The sequence below is a fragment of the Sceloporus undulatus genome, chromosome 2 (genome assembly GCF_019175285.1).
Source record: "Sceloporus undulatus isolate JIND9_A2432 ecotype Alabama chromosome 2, SceUnd_v1.1, whole genome shotgun sequence".
NCBI classification, from domain to species: Eukaryota; Metazoa; Chordata; class Lepidosauria; order Squamata; family Phrynosomatidae; genus Sceloporus; species Sceloporus undulatus.
This window is the reverse complement of record NC_056523.1, coordinates 149,465,301-149,471,748: the sequence shown is the minus strand read 5'-3', so window position 1 is coordinate 149,471,748 and position 6,448 is coordinate 149,465,301.

The following is a 6,448-nucleotide window of genomic DNA, read 5'->3' as shown; positions in this document are numbered from 1 at the left end:
GCTCAGATCTGTGGATGGCAAGCCACACCATAAAATAATAAATAAACAATGGCAAGAAATAATGACTTGCACACTTATGTTGTTGTTGTTATGCTTTATTTATATAGCGCTGTAGATTTACACAGCACTGTACATACAAACAATAAAATAGATAAAGTAAATCTGCCCATGGTGCACAATCCAAGAAATAATATCATAATACATATAAATAATACATAACAATACAGGAAAGGGTTCATTCTCATATTTCTATTGTTTGGATGTTTTTGAAATCCTATTTTGAACTGGGTCTGCAAGCAAAATATGGCTTGCCTGGTTGAGATTATTACTGAGAGGAGAGTGGAACATGAAAGGGGAAGTATTCAAGTACAGTGCTCGTGCTTTGGCATTATTGCTAACAATGTGTCTAAAAGGATAAAATAGAGGGGGGGAACCCATTGCATGTGCACCACATAGTAGTGTACAGTTTCAAAAATGGTATTCTAGTAATGTGATAATTATCGTTCACCAGAAGAAGCCATGAGTTGGAAAGGCATACAAGATTCATTGCTTCAGGCTGGAGGCCATGACACCATGCTGAAAAAGCTTTGGGATTTATACACTCTATTATATCAAAGACCTAGGAAGCTATAAATACTGTACAGAGCATGGCTACTGTGATTCATAGATAAGTCGTCTGGCTAATTTCCTGCTGACCCACTGCTTAATACTCTCCTGTGAGTGTAAGGGTTTTATCAAGAGCTTTTCTCAAATATAATTTCTTTTAAGTGAATGTTTAAATGTCAAGCAAAGTTCAGTTCTCAACTGTAGTAAGCAGATTGTCACCGCATTAGCAGACTGAGACAAGGGACTGAGGTGTAGGGGCGAAAATGTGGGAAGAAGAAAGATTCTTATTTTTAAAAAAATTGATAGCTATCACAAGGGGGGGGACCTTTGTGCCATTATTGTGTATGTGGTGTTGTTTTGAGTGCTGGACTATGACAGCTCAGCCATGGAAGCCCACTGGGTGACCTTGGGCAAGTCACTCTCTCACCTGCAGGGGATGGCAATGGTAAACCTTCTCTGATAAATTCTTGCCAAGAAAACGGCATGATAGGTTCACCTTAGGGTTGCCATAAGTCAAAAAATGATCTGAAGGCACACAACAACAGAAAATTGATAGCTATATTTTGCTTCTTGGTAAATGTAAACAATACAATTATCCTTTATGTTTAATTTATAAAATATCACAGGTTGTAATATCTTACAATGTCTGAAGCGCCCTAGTTATTCATGTCATACCTTGCCTTCACAGTTTATTTTAACCCTTTACAAGAATAAAGAATAAAGAAAAAGATAGGGGAAGGGAAAGAAAAAGGAAATCTAGCAGCAGCTTTAAGACTAATTGATTTATATTTTAGCATGGACTTTCATGAAGTCTGGGTGTGTGTGCATGTGTATGTGTGCACATGTGTGTATCTCTCTATCTATCTGGAAGTGACAGTGAGAATCAGGTTATTGGGGTTATTTCCTAATTTACAGGGAAGGGTATTGCCATGGTCTTAGTGCTGGACTTCTATACGAGAGACCAAAAATAGCCAAGTTACTAAGAATTTGTTGTTCTGGTTTCCACTAGCTGTTCTTACCTGTTAGTTAGCTTTTCCATTTGGGCAATGGACATTTATACATGTCACTGATCTTGTATATATTGATTCGGAAGAGAAAGAGAAAAAGAACTAAGGGCCCATACAAAATAAAGCTGCTTCAGGTCACTTTGTAGGTATGCTGTTTAAATTATACATGTATCTTAAGAGGCTGGAAGCTGCACCAAAACTGCGCTCTAGTCCTTAGGACTGGATCGTGGCTGTGGCGCAGCTTCCGGCCCCTTAGGATGCATGCATCATTTAAAAAGCATACCTCCAAAGTGACCCGAAGCAGCTTTATTTTGACCTATCTGTATGGGCCCAAAGTCTCACTGACTTTTATCAGGCTGACTCCCATATAAGAACAAAACTTGGAAAAGTTCCTTCTTGATTACAGCTCCCAGAATCTTCCAGCCAGCATGTGGTCAAAGTTTTAATAGTAACTATTTCCAAGCCATTGATGTGTGCCGAGTTACCGTTGGAGTTTGTGGGCAGGGACGGGTTCATCTGTTCCCCAAAGAGAGCTATGGCAATATCTGCTCCAGTTTAGTATGTAAACAACAAGCTCTTTATGATGAGTGACTTTGTTCTCCATGTCAGAAATAATCAGTAAAAACATTTCTAGGAGTCAAATTCAGGCCACAGCAGCACTATTTAATTTGCTATGACACCTCATCAGATACCATGGATCATTAGATATTCATCTGCAAGTGGAAATTGGGTTCCTTTCTATTGGCACCCATACACTGCACAGATCTGTAATGGCAAATATTTTCTCTTGAGGATTGGAATTGAGCTTGTTAGATCCACCTCTGAGCTCCTCATGGCTAAGAGAGTCCCTAAAGTATGTATTATGTGAGATATGAAAGGCCTTTTGCTGGATAAGATGTTATATCTCTGTGATCTGCAGAGATTTCTTGTCATATCTGTGGTGTGTGTAGAAGAGCAAATCAAAGTCTTAAGGAGAGAGAATACAAGGGATGTGACGAGCAAGGGAAAAAACTGTAGTAGGAAAGGGATCTTCTTTCAACATGTCTGTTTATACGTGTGCAAGTTGTCTGTTTGACCAATGGCAACCCCATGAATTTGATAGCGTTTTTTAAGGCAAGAAATAGAGGCAGCTTTGCCAGTACTTTTCTCTGAATGTAGCCTACAGCACCTGACATTTATTGGTGGCCTCCCATCCAGTAGCTGACCCTACTTAGCTTTAAATATCAGATGGGATCTTGTGTTGCATGATAATTTATGATGGCTGAAGATATCATAGTAACCCCTAGCAGAAGGGGCAAGGGGGCAGTGGACAGAAAATGAATATGGGCTTAGAAACAGGAGATCTTCATGAATAAGATGAGAGCAATAGTGAGAGAGCCCTCATGAAACATACCTGCCCTGTCACATTTGCTCATGCATTCTCATTCATAACCCACTTTGCTCTCATTGCATATGTGTTCTTTGCATGTCTGAGACATGCAGAGGTGTCTCACTGAGTTTGTGTATAAGGGCATAAACATATATAAGCAGAAAGACATAAGAACTTTGAACTGAGTGACTTTAGGCAAGTTGTTACTCAGTTTCAATCTCCTACTTAGAAGATTCCAATTAATGCTGATTTTCTCACGAGATTGACTTTTGAATTCCTGACTCTGGAGAATTCAGACTGTATGTGTGCTTAGTATTGTTTGGTCCTGCAGAACAATACAACCAGCAACCAAACCAGAATTGGAAATTCCTTTCAGTTGGTTAGAGAAGAATTGTAGCCAATCATCTTGTCTACTTTGGGGATGCTATGCACCCAGATTCCTGCTTTTCCACATATAGAAATTCTTAATAAGAATCAAAGGCATGTCAATTTGAATTCTTATGGCAATATCTACCTTCATTTTTCTTGATTTCATTGCTGCAGGGAGTGGATGTATGCTACCTACAGCATGCTGTAGCCTTATATTCCCCACAATTCACCTCACTTCACAATATGTCCTCCTAAATTCTATACAGTGCTCTTTTTTAAAGCCTTGAGCTGGAATAATAGTAGTATTATTTACTAACAGTAATATTTAATATTCAGGAATATTCAAAGTGCCTATGTAATGAATTCAGGAATCCCACCCAACCTCTGAGCCTCTGAAAAGGCCAAGTTATTGGTTCTAATCATTTGTGAGCAATGTTTCAGTTCTGGGTTTCTTTTTATAGCCTCCTGGATTGTGCCATTTTATTGACTCTGTAGGTCCAGGAATTCAAACAATTATTAATTTTACAGGTACCACCTGGTTTTACCTTGTCCTGAGGGCCCCTCTGGGGTGGCATGTCTACCTGTTTAGTGAGTAAACCACAGGTAAGGTCAATGGTTTTGCTTGGAAGAGTTCATCTCTTGGAGCTGCTGAATACAGAGGATGATCAATCAGAACACAGGGTTAGTGGCAGGTACCCTTACCATTTCCGTCTGTTCCTGTTCTTTTCTTGTTGTTACAAAAATTCAAAATCTCCAGAGAACATCCCTGAGCACACCCGCTGTTATCCGATTTCAGACTAGTACTTACATCAGAAAATACCACAATCCCTAGACTGCTGCCAGAATGCCAGTCAGAGATTACGATACTGGGCTACATAGTCTGACTCAGTATATGGCTGCTCTCTATGTTCTCTCAAGAATATAAAGGAATTTATATTCAGACTCACTGGGAGGATTCACAGAAGATTATGTCAGGACCAAGCAGATTTCTTTTAAGATTCAGTCACATTCATTAAGGTTTGTGTTGCAACATGGCTACTCTTCTAGACCTTGGTGGGAAAGACACCAGGAAAAGTATTCTGATAATACAAATTATGGCATTGTTGCTTTCCTGTGTGACACAAAGGAAAAATATATTGCAGTGTTGCTACGCTAAGCCAAAATTCAACAAATGCTAAAGTACACATTGGGGTGATACCTTTATGTCAGTAAATTAAAAATGCAAAATATATTATGTGAGAAATTGATGTTGTGTGCCTTCAAGTTGTTTCTGACTTATGGTGGCCCTAATAGGAACCTTATCATGGGGTTTTCTTGTTCAGAGGAGGTTTGCCATTGCCATCCTCTGAGGCTGAGAGTGGGATTTGCCCAAGGTTACTCAGTGGTTTTTGTGGTTTTTTCAGGCTATGTAGCTGTGTTCTGGAAGAGTTTATTCCTGACATTTCGCCAGCATCTGTGACTGGCATCTTCAGAAAATGCTGGTACATGGTAGCATTCTCTGAAGATGCCAACCACAGATGCTGGTATAACCCACAAAAAACTATGGATGTCAGCCATGAAAGCCTTTGACTTCACAACGTTACCTAGTGGGTTTACACGGCTGAGCTGGGATTCAAACTCTGGTCTCCAGAGTCCTAGTACAACATTCAAACCACTACACCATGCTGGCTTTTGTGTGTAAAATACATATAATGTATTTTGCCACTTTTGGATGGTCTAATATAGTTATCACTGCAATGTGTATTTTGCATTTTCCTTTACAAAGGGAAAACATACTCCTCTCTGATTTCACAGTGAAAAATATTCTTGTTTCCCGCCCTATGACCAGAAGGTCAGATTAATTTCATTATCTTATTTCCCCATTGATTTGCTAGCGCAATGCTTCTTAAGCTATCTGATGTGGGAGATCCACAATTGTTCTTTTCCAGTGTCCTAAACATCATACTTGTGCCCAGTAGCTGCAATTGTTTATTTCTTCCCTGGAAATTCACTAGGGACTGGCAGACAAAGGCTAGGAGACTGGCATTGATTCAGGGATCACCACTTTGGATAGCCCTGTGCTAGAGAACTGATCTCTTTTTAAACCATAATGATAAAAATGGTCACTTGTAATAGGCAGTCCAAAATTGTTTTACTCCCAAACTAAGCCTGTTAGGTAAATGCAACTTAGAGGCACCAGATAGCTTTAATTTAGATAGTGCTTAGATCCTGCTTATGTTTTCATATCTTCCTCCTCCAGATGTCAGAGTGAAAGATTTCTAGTGGGAAGAAAATAGGCCTGAAACGAGCTGAAATACATACTTTTATTTTCCTTGGACACTGTTATTGGATTCATGTGATTCATCCATCCAGTGCTTCTGCTGACGATCAGCGCTTGGGAGAAATGTGATGGGACATACTGTCTCATCATAAAGATTGGACTTAATGACTCATTTCCTCAAACTCACCCTCCTCCCTCCCCTGACCCCATGCAGATATTTACAAACTGGTCATGAGTGAGTGGCATGCCACACTAAACCACTTTGCCATAACAGCTAATCTTTTGCATTCCCACGCTCTTCTCCATTTGGATGAATACTAATCAAGTCAACTGTACCTAGGAAGCCTTCATGGGCAGGCAACCTGGTGTGCTCTAGAAATTGTAAACTGCATCTTCCATAATCTCTAATCATTAGCTATACTGACTAGCCCTTGTGGAAGCTACAGTCCTAAACAGTTTGCTCAATCCTTAGTCTTCATATGAAACAGAAATGAAGCTTGAGTACACATAGTAGCATTTGTACAAATTAGTTGCATGAGACAGGGATCTCAACTATCTTTTGTGCTACCATTACTGATCGCTTCTTGTAACCTGCTTTCCAGTCAACTCTCATTTATAAATACTCTGTGTGTTTCTTGTGGGCCTTCAAGTCATTTATGATTTATGGCAACCCTAAGGCGAACCGACCACAGGATTTTCTTGGCAAATTTCTTCAGAGGGGGTTTGTCATTGCCAGCATTTTCTTGGCAGTACAGTCGGCCCTTCTTATACACAGATTTTTTATATACAGATTCAAGCATCCATGGTTTAAAAATGTTCAAAAAAAGTATAAATTTC